A 21226-nucleotide genomic window follows, 5' to 3' on the forward strand; every position below is an offset into this window, starting at 1 on the left:
TACTTTTACTGCTGTAACGACCCGGAATCCGGACCGCTACCGGCGCTAGGATCCAGATCGGCTTAAGGCCACCGGGACTCGTAGCAAGCCAAACATTCAACCTGTAAACCTGTTTAATCCCATACATGATCAATAATTACATAAAAATTTAAAACTTTCTCATTGAATCATTCATTGGCTCTTTCATTCATTCTTTCATTCATTCATTCTTTCTTTCATTCATTCTTAACCTATGCATGCACAAACTCATATACATAATCATTATTAAACATTTGAGATCATGTACTAGAAAGGGATTAACACAATACTATGGTCAAGCACAACTTTAACTTCCATAAGCATCAATACATTTCATTTCTATACTATACTTTTACATTACATCATATTCATGTCCACATCTAGCTATTACATAACATGACTCTACTCCTGCTGACCTCCTGGTCTACCCTGTACCTGCAAATCTGGGGGTTAAGGGAGAGGGGTGAGCTATAAAGCCCAGTGAGCAGAATAGATAAACATTAAATTTAAAGTCCATGCTTCCATGAAATGCATCATATCACAAACATATCACATAAAGGATGAACTTGTCACCAATAGCCCTCTACATTTCCATTAGTGCCAGAACGTAGAATGGGTCCTGGTCTTTCTCTTACATAACATAACATAACATTCCAAGATGCCAGGGACGTAGAATGGGTCTTCCTGGACTTTGTCTTACATGGTGCCAGCGAACGTAGAATGGGTCCCACTGGTCTTTCATTCCATACCGTACATATCATATTATCACATCATAGATTGAGGGCTATGGATCATCCAATATCCATCCACATCAACAACATATTATGCAATGCAACATATTCGTGAATTCTAATGCAAATACCCTAACATATCACATGGTATCCATGATGCGTGAATCATGCTGAAATATTCATTATTTACTTTAAAACATAAGGGTTATTCCACTCACCTCTGGCTGAAGCTCTAATGACTCTGAAGCGACTGACTCACTGCTGGGGTCCTCGGTTCCTCGGGTCCGAACCTACACAGGTGGACTCAAATGAGGGACCAAACATTCATGAACATGACTCTAAAATACTCCCCAAAAATCCCCTAAAATACCATAAAACAATCACATAAATCATGCAAAGGAGGGCTGAACAGGGCACTTTCGGCGGCAGGTTCGGCGGCCGAAAGTCCCTTAAGAGCCGAAAGTCATGCACCTTCGGCGGCACTTTCGGCGGCCGAAGGTTCCCTCCAGAGACGAAACTCATGCATGTTCGACAGCACCTTTGGCGGCCGAAAGTCCCTTCCAGAGCCGAAAGTCCACTTTCGGGGGCAGGGTTTGGCAGCCGATACATGCTACCACAGGCAGGTTTGGCGGCCGAAAGAACCTTCGGCTGCCGAACCTGAGTTCTTCCCAAAGGACAGAAACTCAGCCTTTCCATGCATGAAAGCCTCCTAACACATTCAATCAAGCATTTTCCCATTCTACAACATGCATACTCAAGCATACAAGCTCCTAGGGGCTTCAAACTATTCTAAACCCCATCTACAACACATCAAACATGCATATCCAACATACATTGTTCATAAACGCACAGTAAACCCATAAACTCCACATAAACCTACATATGCATTTCTACCCCAAGAAACTTCATAAAACTTACTTAAAACATTAAAGGAACTATGGATCTACTCTTACCTCTTGAAGAACGAGAGGAGAGACGATCCAACTTGGAGATGGGTGAGATCTCAACTCTTTGGTCTCCAAGCTTCCAAAACTCGCTCTTTTTGTTCAAATATCTTCAAATCAACATAAAGCTTGTTAAAACATGAAAGATTGGAGGAAAAACATCAAAGATCAACCATGGGAGAGCATGGACTCACCGTTGGCCGAAAATGGGGAGAAAGCTCGCCCATTTCGGCCATGGAGCCCTTATATAGGGGCTGCCAGACCACCTTTTGGTAGCCTAAGGTGCCTCCAAAAATCATGCAAGTTCGGCAGCCGAACATGAGGTTCGGCGGCCGAACCTTTGAAACTTTCGGAAGCCTAACTTGCCCCCCTAAACCATCCAATGTTCGGCGGCCGAACCTGGAAATGCCTCCTTGGTCTTTTCATTCAAAACTCAAATTCCTTTCTTGCTTAAAACCATAAAATACATTAAAACATTTTATGAAAACATGCTTTTACCCTTCTAGAGGTTTCCGACATCCGAGATTCCAACGGGCGGTAGGAATTCCGATACCGGAGTCTAGCCGGGTATTACATTCTTCCCTCCTTAAGAATATTCGTCCCCGAATGTTCACCAAACAAACACATGGCATAGCATAAAACATAAACATACAAAGCATGAAACATTAACATACATACAAACACAAAGCACTCACCTTAGAAGAGATGAGGATATTGCCGGAGCATGGACTCCCATGTCTCCCAGGTACACTCTTCGATGTTGTGGTGATTCCAAAGGACTTTCACCATCGGGATTTCCTTGTTCCTTAGCTTTTTGATCTGCGTGTCAAGAATCCATACTGGCTGTTCAACATAGGTGAGATCTTCTTGGATCTCCATATCAGGCTCACTAAGAACCTTACCCGGATCTGACACAAACTTTCTCAACATAGAAACATGGAAAACCGGATGGATTCTCTCCATTGAAGCAGGCAAGTCCAGCTTGTACGATACACTCCCAATCTTTTGCAAGATTCCAAAGGGCCCAATGTACCGTGGAGCTAGCTTACCTTTCTTCCCAAACCGAATCACCCCTTTCATTGGAGATACCTTGAACAATACCAAATCCCCATCCTGAAACTCTACTAGCCTTCTGCGGACATCTGCATAACTCTTTTGCCTGCTCACAGCAGTCTTGATCATTTCTCTGATTATGGGCACCACTTTGCTGGTGATCTCTACAAGCTCAGGCCCTTCCAAGGCCCTTTCTCCGACTTCTTCCCAGCAAACAGGTGACCTGAACTTCCTTCCATACAAAGCTTCATATAGGGCCATCCCTATGCTAGCATGATGACTGTTGTTGTAAGCAAACTCCACCAAAGGTAGATGCTGCCTCCAAGAACCGCCAAAGTCTAGCACACACATTCTGAGCATATTTTCTATTGTCTGGATGGTCCTCTCTGACTGTCCGTCCGTCTGAGGATGGAAAGCAGTGCTAAAATCCAACCTGGTACCCATAGCGTTCTGCAGACTCCGCCAAAACCTGGAGGTGAACTGGGGTCCTCTATCAGACACTATTGAAACAGGAACCCCATGCAGCCTGACAACTTCATCAACATACACCTGCGCTAACTTGTCCACAGAATAGCCACTCCTGACAGGGATGAAGTGAGCAAATTTGGTCAGTCTGTCCACAATCACCCATATGGAGTCTAATCTGTTGGACGCCGTCGGTAGCCCCACCACGAAGTCCATAGCTATATTCTCTCATTTCCACTCTGGAATAGGCAGTGGGTTAAGCATTCCAGCCGGCTTCTGATGTTCCAGCTTCACCCTCTGACATACTTCGCAGGCGGACACAAACTGTGCCACTTCTCTCTTCATAGCTGGCCACCAATAAACTTTCTTCAGATCTTGATACATTTTGTTGGCTCCGGGATGAACACTGTATCTGGCATTATGAGCCTCTCTCATAATGTCTCCCTTCAGTCTCACGTCATCTGGTACACACAATCTGTTCCCATAGCGGAGGATCCCCTTACTGTCAAACCTGAACTCTTCATTCTTGCCTGATTGAATAGTCTTGGCAATCTTCACTAACTCTGGGTCCTCGTGCTGTTTCTGAGCCACCTGCTCCAGAAACACGAGTGCTACTCTCATCTGGGCTATCAAAGCACCTGTACCAGACAACTCCAACTGTAGACCTTCATTAATGAGCTCGAAGAACTCCCTCACTACTGGCCTCCTCTCTGCTGAAATATGGGACAAACTGCCAAGTGATTTCCGGCTTAAGGCGTCTGCCACAACATTCGCCTTACCCGGATGGTACTGGATCTTGCAATCATAGTCACTGAGCAGTTCTACCCATCTTCTCTGCCTCAAATTCAAATCTCTCTGACTCAGGATGTACTGCAGGCTTTTATGATCTGTGAAGATCTCACATTTTACCCCATAAAGGTAATGCCTCCACATCTTGAGTGCAAAGATTACCGCTGCCATCTCAAGGTCATGTGTAGGGTAATTCAACTCGTGCTTCTTCAGCTGCCTAGAAGCATAAGCAATCACCCTTTCACTCTGCATTAGCACACAACCCAGTCCCACACGGGACGCATCACAATACACTGAGAAGTCTTCATTACTAGTCGGCAGCGCTAATACTGGTGCTGAAGTCAGCCTCTTCTTTAGCTCCTCAAAGCTCTCTTCACACTGGTCGGTCCACACAAACCTCTGGTTCTTCTTAGTCAGTCTGGTCATGGGAGCTGCAATCTTAGAGAAGTCCTGGACGAACCTCCTGTAGTAACCTGCCAAACCCAAGAAGCTCTTGATCTCTGTCACTGTATTAGGTCTAGGCCAGTTAGCTACAGCTTCCACTTTCTTAGGGTCTACCTCGATTCCATTTTCTGACACAACGTGCCCCAAGAGTGAAATGCTCCTCAGCCAGAACTCACATTTAGAGAACTTGGCATACAAGCCGTGTTCTCTCAAGGTCTGCAAAACCAACCTCAGATGATGGGCATGCTCCTCTGCATTCCTGGAATACACCAAGATATCATCTATGAAGACAATAACGAAGTGATTCAGGTATTGGCTAAACACTCTGTTCATGAGATCCATGAATGCTGCAGGGGCATTGGTTAACCCGAACGGCATCACAAGGAACTCATAATGCCCATATCTGGTCCTGAATGCTGTCTTCGGCACATCCTCTTCTCTTATCCTCAGCTGATGGTACCCAGATCTCAGATCTATTTTGGAGAAACAACCTGCTCCTGCTAGCTGGTCGAATAGATCGTCGATCCTTGGCAACGGGTACTTGTTCTTGGTAGTGACCTTGTTCAACTGCCTATAGTCGATACAAAGTCTGAGAGATCCATCCTTCTTTTTCACAAATAGCACTGGAGCACCCCAAGGCGAGGTACTCGGTCGGATGAATCCTCTATCTACCAACTCTTGTAACTGCTCCTTAAGCTCTTTCAATTCTGCTGGTGCCATCTTGTAGGGAGGGATAGAGATCGGTCTAGTTCCAGGCATCAACTCAATTTCGAACTCTATCTCCCTAGCAGGCGGTAGACCTGGTAGCTCGTCTGGGGAAATGTCTAAGAACTCACTGACCACGGGCACTGAGGCGGGCTCTCTAACCTGACTATCCAGCTCTCTCACATGAGCTAGAAAACCCTGACAACCCCTCCTGAGTAGCCTACGAGCCTGAAGGGCTGATATCAAACCTCTAGGTGTACTCCCCCTATCTCCACTGAAGACAACCTCTGACCCATCCTGACATCTGAACTTGACTACCTTGTCTCTGCAGTCCAAGGTAGCACCATGGGTAGATAGCCAATCCATCCCTAGAATGACGTCAAAATCTGTCAAATCTAGAACCACAAGGTCGGCAGAAAGGCATCTCCCCTCAACAAAAACTGGACTATACTGGCAGACTGACTCTGCCACTGACGGGTCGCACTTGGGTCCACTAACCCATAGGGGACACTCTAACCCAGAGACCATCAATCCCAACCTCTCGACGGCCCTCGGAGCAATGAAAGAATGAGATGCACCAGGGTCCATTAAGGCATAAACATCTAAGCAACCAATGATGAGATTACCTGCCACCACGGTGTTCGATGCATTTGCCTCCTGCTGAGTCATTGTGAAGATCCGTGCTGGGGCTGATGGACCTTCACCTCTGAAACCCGCTGAAGAAGAGGCTGCCCCTCTCCCTCTGCCTCTGCCACTGGCCTGAGTCGCGGCTGGAGCTGCTGGCTGAGCCACACTACCAGAAGCTGTCTGCTGAGACTGTGCCATAAAAGCTGCTCTGGGACACTCCCGAGCCATGTGTCCCTCCTGCCCACATCTGAAGCAGGCTGTCATCCCAACTAGACATACTCCCTTGTGCGGCTTCCCACACTTCCTGCATACTGCAATATCTGCACCTGAGCTCGAGCCACTTCCCAATCCCAGACCTGACTTGATCTTGCTCCAGAACTTGTTCTTCTTTGGCTTCTTGGTGGTATTACTCCACCTCTTACCAGCTAAACTCAGAGAAGAAGGGTCTACTCTTCCCCCACCTAGGGTCTTGGAACCAGAAGGCTGTGCTACTGACTGCTTGACTTTCCCTTCTATGATTGCACTAGCCTCCATCCTCCGAGCCATATCCACTATGGCATGGAAACTCTCCCTCTCTGCTGACTGAATCAAGGAGGAATACCTGGAATGAAGCTTCATGATATACCTCCTTGACTTCTTCTGATCTGTGTCCAGATTCTGCCCAGCAAACGGCAACAGCTTCAAGAATCTGTCTGTGAACTCATCCACACTCATCTCATCGGACTGCCTCAACTGCTCAAATTCAATCATCTTTAACTTCCTTGAACTGTTAGGGAAAGCCCATCCTGCAAACTCATTTGCAAACTCCTCCCATGATAGGCTGTCCAATCTCGGGTTCACATAGTTCTTAAACCACTCTCGGGCCTTCTTGCATTTTAGTGTGAACCCAGCCATCTGAATGGCTCTACTGTCATCAGCTTCTATCTCATCTGTAATTGTCTTGACCCTCTCAAGGTACACAAACGGGTCATCACCGGTTTCAAACTGGGGAGCACCCAGCTTCATGTAATCGGTCATCTTGACCTTGCTCCCTCCAGATGAGCTAGGTTTAGGCACTTGGGTTTCTGGGACAGTAGGTGCTGCTGATGGTGGAGGAGGTGCAGTATCCCCTGGGGTAGGGTTTGCTGTACTTGGATGGTAGGGTGGGGGTGAATACATAGGGTACTGTGGGTAGAAAGATGGGTATGGCATCTGAGAGTGATAAGGGTTAAAACTGGGGTAATCCGATGTACCTCCCATCGAATACCCGGGATTATGTGAAAAGGGTGGGTAGTAAGGTGGCTGAACAAATCCCGAGGCCTGAGTGCCTCCTTGGGACTCTCCCATTCCCTCTTCCGACATACTTACTCTGAGACTGCCATCCCTCCTCTGATCCACATCCATCTGATCCCCCACATCCTCTGACATATCCCCTTGCACCGTTCCCCTCACTGATCTGCTTCTACCCAGATCCAAAGACCTTCTAGGGTCTCTTACTGCTCTTTCCCTGCTAGACCTGCTAGACATTGCCCTTGGCAATGTAGGGGGACGGGCACTCATGCCCTTATCCTCCGGTGGTACTCCAGTCAATCGTGCAGATTGACGAGTTCCTCTCATCCTGTTTAATGAAAAACAGCACACATCACATAAACATTAGCATCAAATGGTTCATGTGCCAACACATGAACCCGCATCACATACATCACATACATAGCATATCATTAATGCATATGCATAAAATCATGGCATTTCACATCATTATTTCAAGACAGGACTCTACATCCTATTCTAGTGGACATGATTTTCCTATTGTGCTTGACCTTCTATAACCTCTATGAGCCCGACACTCTAGGTCCGACCATATGAACCTAGGGCTCTGATACCAATCTGTAACGACTCGGAATCCGGACCGCTACCGGCGCTAGGATCCAGATCGGCTTAAGGCCGCCAGGACCCGTAGCAAGCTAAACATTCAACCTGTAAACCTGTTTAATCCCATACATGATCAACAATTACATAAAAATTTAAAACTTTCTCATTGAATCATTCATTGGCTCTTTCATTCATTCATTCTTTCTTTCATTCATTCTTAACCTGTGCATGCACAAACTCATATACATAATCATTATTAAACATTTGAGATCATGTACTAGAAAGGGATTAACACAATACTATGGTCAAGCACAACTCTAACTTCCATAAGCATCAATACATTTCATTTCTATACTATACTTTTACATTACATGATATTCATGTCCAGATCTAGCTATTACATAACATGACTCTACTCCTGCTGACCTCCTGGTCTACCCTGTACCTGCAAATCTGGGGGTTAAAGGAGAGGGGTGAGCTATAAAGCCCAGTGAGCAGAATAGATAAACATTAAATTTAAAGTCCATGCTTCCATGAAATGCATCACATCACAAACATATCACATAAAGGATGAACTTGTCACCAATAGCCCTCTACATTTCCATTAGTGCCAGAACATAGAATGGGTCCTGGTCTTTCTCTTACATAACATAACATAACATTCCAGGGGCCAGGGACGTAGAATGGGTCTTCCTGGACTTTCTCTTACATGGTGCCAGCGAACGTAGAATGGGTCCCACTGGTCTTTCATTCCGTACCGTACATATCATATCATCACATCATAGATTGAGGGCTATGGATCATCCAATATCCATCCACATCAACAACATATTATGCAATGCAACATATTCGTGAATTCTAATGCAAACACCCTAACATATCACATGGTATCCATGATGCGTGAATCATGCTGAAATATTCATTATTTACTTTAAAACATAAGGGTTATTCCACTCACCTCTGGCTGAAGCTCTAATGACTCTGAAGCGACTGACTCACTGCTGGGGTCCTCGATTCCTCGGGTCTGAACCTACATAGGTGGACCCAAATGAGGTACCAAACATTCATGAACATGACTCTAAAATACTCCCCAAAAACCCCCTAAAACACCATAAAACAATCACATAAATCATGCAAAGGAGGGCTGAACAGGGCACTTTCGGCGGCAGGTTCGGCGGCCGAAAGTCCCTCCAGAGCCGAAAGTCATGCACCTTCGGCGGCACTTTTGGCGGCCGAAGGTTCCCTCCAGAGACGAAACTCATGCATCTTCGGCGGCACCTTCGGCGGCCGAAAGTCCCTTCTAGAGCCAAAAGTCCACTTTCGGGGGCAGGGTTCGGCAGCCGATACATGCTACCACAGGCAGGTTCGGCGGCCGAAAGAACCTTCGGCTGCCGAACCTGAGTTCTTCCCAAAGGGCAGAAACTCAGCCTTTCCATGCATGAAAGCCTCCTAACACATTCAATCAAGTATTTTCCCATTCTACAACATGCATACTCAAGCATACAAGCTCCTAGGGGCTTCAAACTATTCTAAACCCCATCTACAACACATCAAACATGCATATCCAGCATACATTGTTCATAAACGCACAGTAAACCCATAAACTCCACATAAACCTACATATGCATTTCTACCCCAAGAAACTTCATAAAACTTACTTAAACATTAAAGGAACTATGGATCTACTTTTACCTCTTGAAGAACGAGAGGAGAGACGATCCAACTTGGAGATGGGAGAGATCTCAACTCTTTGGTCTCCAAGCTTCCAAAACTCGCTCTTTTTGTTTAAATATCTTCAAATCAACATAAAGCTTGTTAAAACATGAAAGATTGGAGGAAAAACATCAAAAATCAACCATGGGAGAGCATGGACTCACCGTTGGCCGAAAATGGGGAGAAAGCTCGCCCATTTCGGCCATGGAGCCCTTATATAGGGGCTGCCAGACCACCTTTCGGCAGCCTAAGGTGCCTCCAAAAATCATGCAAGTTCGGCGGCCGAACCTTTGAAACTTTCGGAAGCCTAACTTGCCCCCCTAAACCATCCAATGTTCGGCGGCCGAACTTGAGGTTCGGCGGCTGAACCTGGAAATGCCTCCTTGGTCTTTTCATTCAAAACTCAAATTCCTTTCTTGCTTAAAACCATAAAATACATTAAAACATTTTATGAAAACATGCTTTTACCCTTCTAGAGGTTTCCGACATCCGAGATTCCAACGGGCGGTAGGAATTCCGATACCGGAGTCTAGCCGGGTATTACAACTGCAATTTATTTTTATTCCGCTTTCAGATTTATTTCGTTTCAGTTTTATCTCGTTTTAGTTTATTTCTCTTTTAGTTTATTTTTTCTTTCACATTTATCTCGTTTCAGTTTATTTTGCTTTCCGTTTATTTCTCTTTCAGTTTTATCTCGTTTCAGTTTTATCTCGTTTCAGATTATCTCGTTTTCAGTTTTCTTCTTTTTCAATTTATTTTTGTTTCAGTTTATTTTATTGGTCTTGATAAGGAAAATAGGTAAGTTCTCAATTCCCCGTGGATTCGATCCTTTCACCACTGTCTGCAGTTGTAAATTGTTGATAACTAGAAAGGTTATTTTTAACCGGCTTCGACAACCGCGAGTCAAAAATTGGCGCCGTTGCCGGAGAATTGATTTAACTTATTTGTTTTTCTTTCAGGACCAAATTAAAAAAAAAAAAATTTGAAGACCATCTTTGCGTAGGAGCACTTTCTGCAACACATTCGGCCGCCGAACTTCATCAACCTTCGGCCGCCGAACCTCATCCTCATTCTGCCGCTGAACATCTCACCAAGGCACAGTCACCATCGCAGATCTGAATCATGGATGAGGTAAGTAGATCTGATTTTTCTTTACTGACATCTTTTATGGAAGAATTTGCCATAGGACTAGTTCAACAGGTTCAAGCATCCCAACCACCAAGGCCATGTGGGATCTGTTCATATGTAGGACACCCAACTGATCAATGTCCTACACGTTGTGAGTATGACCAACCAGTGAATGCATATGGAGGATTCTATGAACAGCCAAGACATGATCCCTACCATGACACATACAATCCATATTGGGGAGACCATCCGAATTGTGGCTATGCAAGGGACCAACAAGTACATGCATTTGAAGGATTCTATGGACAGCCAAGACATGATCCCTACCTTGATAATTACAATCCATGTTGGGGAGACCATTCGAATTATGGCTATGTAGAGGCTAACAACTACCAGGATTATCAAGAATATCAAGCCCAACCAGCACCTCCAAATTCCACTCAGCACCTTGAAAAGATGATGGAGTCCATGGTAAGTGCTTTACAAAACCTTTAACAACGGATTGCCACCGCAGAAAATGCAAACATGTTGAGAAGGGAGGAAGAGTTTCAAGATGATGAGGAAGATGATGAAAGTTCGCAAGTTCAAGAACAAGCTGCTGAAGAGAAACAACCAGAAAACTATTTGTCCAAACAAACTGGTCAAACAGAACCTGTTGTTGATTTAGATGTCATTGATTATTTGAGCAAAGATGTTTTTTATATGAATCAAGATGATATTCTGAACAATAATCTCTGCAGGGAAGAGAGCCAGAAAGAGCCAGAACTGAAAGAAACTGACTGTTGCATCCAACAGGTGGACTGCAAACATGCGCAGAACAAAGGAGAGCCAATCGCACCTCTTCAGATCAGCCTTGCGCAAACTGAAACCACCACCTTTCGGCCACCGAACTCCACCACCTTTCGGCCGCCGAACCTCTCTCCACAGCTTCCATCGCATGAAACCCCTTCCAGTCATCCCTTTTAGGTAAATCTTGCTCAGAAGGAGCAATATGAAACTCCTTTTAGCCTTCCAACGCAAACATCCCTTGCTCACGAGGAACAAGTGGAAGTTCAAGAGCCCAAACCAAAGGACCATGCGGATCAATGCTTGCCCAAACCTCCAGATAAGGTAGAGTTTGTTTTGCCAGACTTTAATACTAAATTCCAGCTAGCTATGGAGAAATATGAATTGAAGTTGGAAGTGCTAAAAAATGCAAACATAAGGGCTAGAGGCACACCTCATCTGAAAGAGGAAAGGCTAATCATGTTACTTCATGAGTACATGGAAAAAGTAGGATGGGTTATGACCAAATCAAAAGGAGTGCTACACTTTCTACTCAATTCAGTTGGGACTCTTTTCCCTTCTCCAATTACTTGAGCCTTGATCAAGTGGATCGCACCATGCACACCACACCCAGGGGAGTACTCAGTTTCTTTTGCATTTTAATAATTCCTATACATTGAGGACAAGGCATGATTTAGGTGTGGGGGTGCATATTTCTGAATTTTTAATTTTTGCTTTAGTTTTCAGTTCGAATTTTTGTTTTCATTTTGAGTGTGATTTTTTTTTTCATTTTTCCACAGCTTCTTGTTTGTGTTTTGATTTGCTATACTCAAACTCATGAACTATGTTGGATGAGTTTTTCTTTCCATGACCCCATTGATGTGATGACTCTTTAAACTTATGTTTAATCAATTGCAGTGAGTTATATTCATGTTTGAGAATTACCTTTTGAATTGAATCTTTGATTTTGCCATGGTGAAAAATATATTGATGACACTCATTAGAGAGAATGAATTGAAAATTGTATGAATAAACTTAACATGACTTGATTTAGCAATTGGTGTTGATTTGCCCAAATCATTGAGAGAAAGAAATTCACAAAGGCTTAGACTTCAAAAGCACAAATTGAAAACTGTTCCAATGGTCAAAAGACTATGAATAGAGCTAGTAGCCACTTGGACAGGTGACCAACTGAGTAACTGGGGGTGGGTATCACAAATATGTACCTTCACGTCAAAAGGTTGGTGACTTGTTCAAGCAAAATTAAAAGTGCAAAAAGCTGAATAAAGTACTTCAAGGTAAGGGCAAGTCACTCTGAAAGCTAGAAAAAGTCTTATCAAAACAAACATGTGCATGTATGGTCTCTTTTGAGGAAAATAAATCCTAGCCATGGTAAGTAAAGGGAAACAAGGAAAGGAGGTGAGTAATTTTCATGCATATATTCTTCACTGCAATGATTCAAAATAGGGGTCTAGAGTAAGAACTTAAGTGGAAATAAGGATCTAGAGTAAGAAAGCTTGTTTGACTATGTTTATTTGCTTGAGGACAAGCAAAAGGCAAGGTGTGGGGGTATTTGATAGAGCATATTTTAGTCCATATTATCATTATCTTATTGATGTTTATTTACACCTTTTCTACCTAATTTTGTAGTTTTAATCATGTTTAGCAGATATTAGGTGTAAAGAGACAATCTGGAGAAAATGCTCTTAAAACTGTCAAAAAGTGCCAAATATGGAAAGTGCAAAAAAGGAAAGTTTTCAAATATGGAAAGTGCTAAATAAGGAAAGTTTTCTGATAAGGAAAGTGCCAGAAAAGGAAAGCGCAATCAATAGATTCTTTGAAATTCAAATTGCAGATTATTCTTTTCTTATTCAAAGGTGAAGCCAATTATGGAAAGTGTCAAATAAGGAAAGTTTTTAGAAAAGGAAAGTCCTCAAATAAGGGAAGTGCAGAAGCAAAAGCAAATAAGGAAAGCTCAGTCAGAAGATTATTTGAAATTCAAATCGCAGATCTTTCTTTCCTTATTCAAAGATGTGCACACACTGCAGCAGTCATATCTTCCTATTTAGGCAGCAAGATCTCATGAAGACGCACTTGCCTCTTCTTCATTCAGCATTCAAAATTCAAATGAAGGCTCCACCTAAAAAGGAAAGAATGGACAAATTTCTTTCCCTTATACATTCAATGACTGCGCTCCACTTCCTCTTCTGCAATCCGCGCGCATCCTTCCTCTTCTGAAGCCTGATCCGCGCGCCTCCTTCCTTCCGGAGAATTTGCAACGCGATTCCTTCCTTTTCAGCACTTTGGACAGCCTCTTCACTAATTAGGAAGCAAGTATGACCTAGGGCAGCACTTTCAACTATAAAAAGACACATAAGGAACCTCCACACAACTTTTACACACCACCTTGGAGACACCTACGGGATTCACGTCTCTTCTTCTACCTTTCTTCTTTTCTTTTATTTTTGGTTTTGTTTCAGCCATGAGAGGCTGAAATCTTTTATTCTAGTTGAAGATTAGGTGATACTTTAGTTGTTATACGGATTGGGAGACTTGATCAAATATTGTTTAACTTTTGGTTGTTCAATATTTGTGCAATTTCATGCTTGATTTCAATATTGCTTTGTTGTTTAGATCTACGTTGATTCTTAATTGCAAAGTAATAATATGTTAGTTTGGATGATTTAAGTCCGTAATTGCTTGGATTATTCAAACATAAGAACACTTGGTGTAAAAACTAAGGAAATTGTATGATCTAACGACATCTCATGCATTTGAGTAATTAAGATTGGATCTCTCTATCTCTTCATGTAATTAACAATTGTTTTGATGCCTAAGGCCCAAGGACGTTCCTTGGCAATTTGTTAATTAGTAATTAATTAGAGGACGTTCCCTAATTGGTTTAATTATAAGGAGAGACATGGTGGTGAGAAGCGTCTTCCATCTCCATAACTAATCTATTGAATCAATCAAAAGAATCTAAGTGTCAACGATCAATCCCAACAACTGAAGTGGATCCAATTCTTCAACTAGAGCTTTATTATTATTTATTTCTCTTTTATTTTATTATTCGCTTATTTTAATTGCTTTCAGTAGTTTGTTAATCAAATCAATCTCAAACCCCCCTATTTTACTTTTTCTGCAATTTATTTTTATTCCGCTTTCAGATTTATCTCGTTTCAGTTTTATCTCGTTTTAGTTTATTTCTCTTTCAGTTTATTTCTCTTTCAGTTTATTTTTGCTTTCAGATTTATCTAATTTCAGTTTTATCTCGTTTCAGTTTATTTTGCTTTCTGTTTTTTTCTCTTTCAGTTTTATCTCGTTTCAGATTATCTCGTTTTCAGTTTTCTTCTTTTTCAGTTTTTTTTTGTTTCAGTTTATTTTATTGGTCTTGATAAGGAAAATAGGTAAGTTCTCAATTCCCTGTGGATTCGATCCTTTCACCACTATCTGCAGTTGTAAATTGTTGATAATCAGAAAGGTTATTTTTGACCGGCTTCGACAACTGCGAGTCAATGTGGGTCCATGTGTATCCACGTGAACCATATGATACTAATGCCTATGTGATAAATGTTGTTTTTTAGAAGACAGTATGCGAGGCTCACGTCGATCTGCATGGTTGACTGGAGTCCCACCTGAAAATAAGGGTATGGATGCCCTTCCCCCTACTACTCCGTCAGGAGCGCGGTCGAGTAGAACTAATAGGGGTGAAACGCCAAGGGACCTTAGAAGGTCTTTTAATGTAAATAGAAGGAGAACAAATCCGAGTAGGATGTCTGCAGATGTCAGGAAAATAGTAGGTGATGATCAGAGGAGATATGAAAGTTTGGGTATGAGCTTTGATCTATATACATGAATATTCTTGCTCTATTTTATTATTTGTTTGTAACTACCCACTGAGCATTAGCTCAGTGTGCTGGTGTTTAGCTCACGCAGGTTACAAATAAAGTAATTATCACATAAGTCATTAGAGATCAACATCAAACATCAAGACTTTTATCACAATTGGTTGTTTTGAGTCTTCAAGTCATTGTACAGTTATATTTTAGCATGTACATATTAAATAGAATGGGTTATAAAGGTTATGCAAGTTAAAATAATATAATTATGTATGGATAAAGAAAAAAAGCTAAACATTTCCATGTGATGGTATTCATGAACAAATAAGGGATAATGTTGTTATGAAATGTGTGCTAAATTAAAGAATAATATGATATTAAATAACAGTTGAGAGTATAATTATAAATGTATTTTTCATATGTACTACAAGTTAAAATACTGATAAAACAGAGAAAACTATGCTAAAATTTTAGTTTAAAATCTCACATTTACTTTACTTATTTTATAAAATTTATATGAACTGACTAATAACTTGGTAATTATACATAGAGGAAATGGTTTAGTTTTGAAATATCTAAGAAAGTATAGTTTATGATAATTCTTATAGTTTATGATAATTCTTACTCTGTCTACACCTTGATAGGGTAAGGGGTGTTACAGTTACTACCAATGAGGACACTATCATTTTTTCCACTCCTGACAGTGGACAAAACACACCTTCAATGGTCAACAAAGCAGATCCCAACAATCTGAGTATTGAGCAAATATTCTAGTACGTCAAAAGGTTACAGGTTACTTTCAAGTAATGCAAAGATCGAAAGGAGTTATCACCTATATCTCCCAGGAGAAGGGAGAAAGCATCCATTGACACCTCAAGGACTCGGATAGGGGCAATCCAGATGTGGTCCAAAGAAAAGAACAAGTTCAAGGAAGAGAAGTCATCAGACGATGCTCTGAAGGATGTCGGCTGAAAGCTAGTATGAGCTGCTCCAAGGTATCGAGAAGGGTAGGAAGAGGACAAAAAGACAAGCCAAAAGCAAGACCAAAAGCCGAAGAAGTAAGGATATGAGTGTAATACCCGGCTAGAGTCCGGCATCGGAATTCTGCTTTCCGATGGAGTCCGGGATGTCGGACGTCTCTAGAAGAGTTCGATTTATGTTTTGCTATACTGTTTTGATATGTTCATTAAGTTTTATGCATAAGGAAATGAGTTTTTGAGTGAAATGAACCAAGGCAGAAAAGCCAGGTTCGGCCGCTGAACATGCATGGCTTTCGGTTTCATGTTTGGCCGCCGAAGGTGGTCTGGCCAGCCACCTATAAATGGCCCTCAGTCGGTTGAAGCGGTAGAACATCGTTTCTTTCACTTGCTGAGGTGAAACTCTGCCCTTTGTGAGTATTTCTTCATGTTTTCATTAAATCATGCAAAGATTTGATTAGTTTTTATGATCTTTTGAAGGTTTTAAGCTAAACACTCAAAGTTGTGAAGTTTGGAGAGTTTGAAGGAGAGTTGCTCCAAAACTCCACGTGAGGATCATTCATCTACTTGTTTTCACAAGGTAAGTGAAGATCCTGAGCTTGTTTGTATGTTTTCTGAAGGTTTTATGGGGTTTATGGAGAGAGTTGCATGAATAGGGTTTTGTGTGAGGTTTTGATGATTTTGTGTATAAAGCATGTTTGTGTGTTTTATGTTTTGTGTTTTTGGGGTTTAAGGTAGTTTTTGACCCCTTTGAGCATATACATAAGTGTGTGCAAGTTGAGGAAGTGTGGTGTGAAGTTGGAGAGGAGTTTGGTGCATTTGGTGAGAGGCAGGGCAAGTTTCTGCCCTGCTGATGAACTCAGGTTCGGCAGCCGAAGGTACATTCGGCCGCCGAACCCCTGAGGAGGTGTGAGGAGGTGGCTTCGGCTGCCCAAGCTTGCCCCCGAGCTTTTGGACTTTCGGCTCTGGAGGGAAGTTCGGCCGCCGAAGGTGCCGCCAAAGGTTAGAGACTTTCGTCTCTGGAGTGCCTTTTGGCCTCCGAAACTTGCCCCCGAAAGGGTTCGGCAGCCGAAAGTGGAAGTTCGGCCGCCGAAGGTGCTTGAGTTTCGTCTCTGGAGAGGACTTTCGGCCGCCGAACCTGCCGCCGAAAGTCTTCTGTCCAGCTTTCCTTTGCATGCTTTGCATGGATATTAGAGTGAGTTTAAGGGGATTCTTGGGGAGTTTAATAGAATTATTCATAAGCTAGTTTGGTCCCTCATATGAGTCTATCTGTATAGGTACAGACTAGAGGAACCAGAGAGAGCAGCAGTGAGTACTGCTCCAGAGTTTACAGAGCCTGCAGAGTCAGTCAGTCCAGATAGCCAGAGGTGAGTGGAACTAAACTCAACTCTTTTACTTGCACAATGGAATGTTTTAGCATATCTCATGCATCACGATTACGCAATAGGTTGAGTGCATTAGTATCCACGAATATGTTGCATTGCATAATACATTGTTGATGTGGGTAAATGCTGAATGATCCAATAGTCACAGACAGGAAGTCCAGGAGCCTTTGACTACGCCCTGGCAGGTAGAGCAAAGTCCAGGAGCCTTTGACTACGCCCTGGCAGGTTTATAGTAAAGACCAGGAGCCTTTGACTACGCCCTGGCAATGGTAAGTACACAGGTGTTATATACACATATACATATATGACAGGAAGACCAGGTGCTCGATGCTACGCCCTGGCACAGAGTTACTGGGACTATGTGGTGACAGGTTTACTCTTGATGTGAATTGGCTGTGTTATGATGCATTTCATAAGATCATATTTTAATGACTTGTTTTACTGTTTTACTCACTGGGCTATAGAGCTCATCCCACTCCCTTTACCCCAGTCTTGCAGGTTCAGTGTACAGTGTACAGGGCAAGTCAGCAGATCACAGAAAGAGTAAAGAGAAATGTAATAATGTAGAGTGGACATGTAATGTTAAAGAGATGTAATAGTTATGTTTTCAGTTACAGATGTGCTAGACTTAGTAGTTTGTGTTGTAAATCTATTATTATGTACATGATCTGTATATGTATATGTTTTACTGAGTATGTGAAAACCAGGCTTAACAGATCTGAGTAACCCATCTAGAGCAAGCTCTAGTCAGGGGTACAGAGTACAGAGTACAGAGTACAGAGTACAGAGTACAGAGTACAGAGTACAGAGTACAGAGTACAGAGTACAGAGTACAGAGATAGTGCATGCACAGGTTAAGCCTTGGTACAGAGAAAAGAGTTTTTATTTTCACAAAAAATGTGTGATCATGTATGAGATTTACAGGTACACAGAGAGTATAGCAGGCTTGCTACGGGTTCTGGCGGCCTTAAGCCGACCTGAAACCGAGCGCCGGTGACGGTCAATTTTGGGGTCGTTACAGATTGGTATCAGAGCCCTAGGTTCATATGATCGGACCTATAGAGATAGTGTTGGGCTCATACAGGGTAGAAGTGGTCAAGCACAATAGGAAATCATGTCCACTAGGATAGGGTATTGAGTCCTATCTGCTATGATATGCCATGAGTTTTGCATGTGTATTATTGCTGTGTGATGTTTATGTGCTAAATTGGTATGTTATATGTTGTGTTTCCAGAGTAAAGATGAGAGGAACTCGTCGATCAGCTCGATTGACTGGAGTCCCACCAGAGAGTGAGAGACCAGCTGCTCGTCCTCCTGCATTGCCTAGGGCAAGGTCGTAGAGATCTAGCAGGGAAGGTACGTCAATAGACCCTAGAAGGTCTGTAGACGAGAGCAGAAGAGGTACAGCTAGGGGAGGAAGATCAGAGGAAAGGAGGGAGGCTATGGAGATTGATCAGTCTAGAGATGATAGCATGAGTATAGGCAGATTTGAGGAAGGTATGGGAGAGTCGCAGGAAGGTACTCAAACCTCAGGTTTTGGCTATCCAGAGTATCCGATGGGAGGTATGTCAGAGTACTCTAGTTTTGTCCCATATCCCCCTTATATGCCATATATGCCTTATCCTCCTTACTATCCCCCATATCCTATGTATCCATCTTCCCCTACCCATCCAAGTGCAGCACACCCAGAGCCAAATGAACCAGTACCACCACCAGAACCAGTGGCCCCTGTTGTTGACAGACATCAACCTAGCTCATCTGGAGGTAAAGTGCAAATGACGGAGTATTTGAAATTGGATGCTCCTAAATACAACACGGGAGATGATCCATTTGATTACCTCAGAGCAGTTAGAATGATAACCAGTGAATTGGGAGCAGATGATAGGAGAGCCATTGAGATGGCAGGGTTTACACTTAAATGCAAGAAGGCCAGAGAATGATTTAAGAACTATGTGGAACCCAGAATGGACAGCATGTCATGGGGAGAGTTCGCCAATGAGTTTGCAGGGTGGGCTTTTCCTGATAGCTCCAGGGAGATGAAAGTAATCGAGTTCGAACAGTTGAGACAGACAGATGAAATGAGTGTTGATGAATTCACAGATAAGTTCCTGGATTTGCTTCAGTACGTGGGTCAAGCCTATGATACCGATCAGAAGAAGGCAAGGAGATATACTATGAGACTGCATCCCAGGTATTCTTCCTTTATTCTTCCAGCCGAAAAGGAGAGTTTCCACACGATAGTGGACGCAGCCAGGAAAATGGAAGCTAGTGCCAATATCCAGAAACAGTCAAAGGCACAGGCTTCGGGTTCTAAAGCCCCCACTCCAGGCAGTAAGAGATGGGATAGAGCAAAAGGAACAAAGAGTAAGTTTTGGAGTAAAGTCAAGTCAGGTCTGGGACTAGGTAGTGGCTCAAGCTCTGGCACAGTTCCAGTATGCAGACGAAGCGAAAAACCACATGGAGGAGTTTGTCGGTTGGGATCTACAGCTTGTTTTCGATGTGGACAGGAAGGGCATATTGCTCGGGATTGTCCGCAGATGACTTTTGCACCATCCCAGCAGATGAGTTCAGGCAGTGTGGTACAGCCAGTTGTTCGGCCAGCAGCTTCAGTCATGCCTCAGAGTAGTGGCAGAGGTAGAGGGAGAGGGGCAGCCTCTACTTCAGCAGCAGGTTCCCGAGGTGGAAATCCGGTAGCCCCAGCACGGATTTTCACAGTGACACAGGAGGAGGCTAACACGTCGAACACAGTGGTGTCAGGTAATCTCATCATTGGGTGTTCAGATGTGTATGCTTTGATGGACCCCGGTGCTTCTCATTCCTTTATTACTTCGAGAGCCATAGAGAGATTGGGTTTGATTAGTTCTGAGTTAGAGTATCCTCTCTGGGTCAGTGGACCTAGGTGTGACCCATCAGTGGCAGTGTCAGTCTATCGTTTCAGTCCAGTGTTTATAGAGGGTAGATACCTTCCAGCTGACCTTGTGGTTCTAGATTTGACGGATTTTGATGTCATTCTAGGGATGGATTGGTTATCTACATATAGTGCTACTTTGGACTGTAGAGAGAAGCTAGTGAGTCTCAGAGACCAGGATGGGTCAGAGTGTGTCTTCAGAGGAGACAGGAGAGGTACACCCAGAGGTATGATTTCAGCCCTTCAGGCTCGTCGTTTGCTTAGGAGGGGTTGTCAGGGGTTTCTAGCTCATGTGAGAGAGCTAGACAGTCAGGTGAGGGAACCAGCTACAGTACCAGTAGTCTGAGAGTTTCTCGATGTTTTTCCAGACGAACTTCCAGGACTACCACCCGGTAGGGAGATAGAGTTTGAAATTGAATTGCTGCCTGATACCAGACCTATCTCTATTCCTCCCTACAGGATGGCGCCGGCAGAGTTAAAAGAGTTGAAAGAACAGTTGCAGGACTTGGTAGATAAGGGTTTCATCCGCCCTAGTACCTCACCTTGGGGTGCTCCAGTGCTCTTTGTTAGAAAGAAGGATGGATCCCTCAGACTTTGTATCGACTACAGACAGTTGAACAAGGTCACTACCAAGAATAGGTATCCTTTACCTCGGATTGATGATCTATTTGACCAGCTAGCTGGAGCAGGTTGTTTTTCTAAAATAGATCTGAGATCTGGGTATCACCAGTTGAGAGTTCGAGAGGCAGATGTGCCTAAGACAGCTTTCAGGACCAGATATGGGCATTATGAGTTCTTAGTGATGCCGTTCGGGTTGACTAACGCCCCTGCAGCATTTATGGATCTCATGAACAGGGTATTCAGTGAGTTTTTGGATCACTTTG

This window comes from Manihot esculenta, chromosome 1, assembly GCF_001659605.2.
Source record: "Manihot esculenta cultivar AM560-2 chromosome 1, M.esculenta_v8, whole genome shotgun sequence".
NCBI classification, from domain to species: Eukaryota; Viridiplantae; Streptophyta; class Magnoliopsida; order Malpighiales; family Euphorbiaceae; genus Manihot; species Manihot esculenta.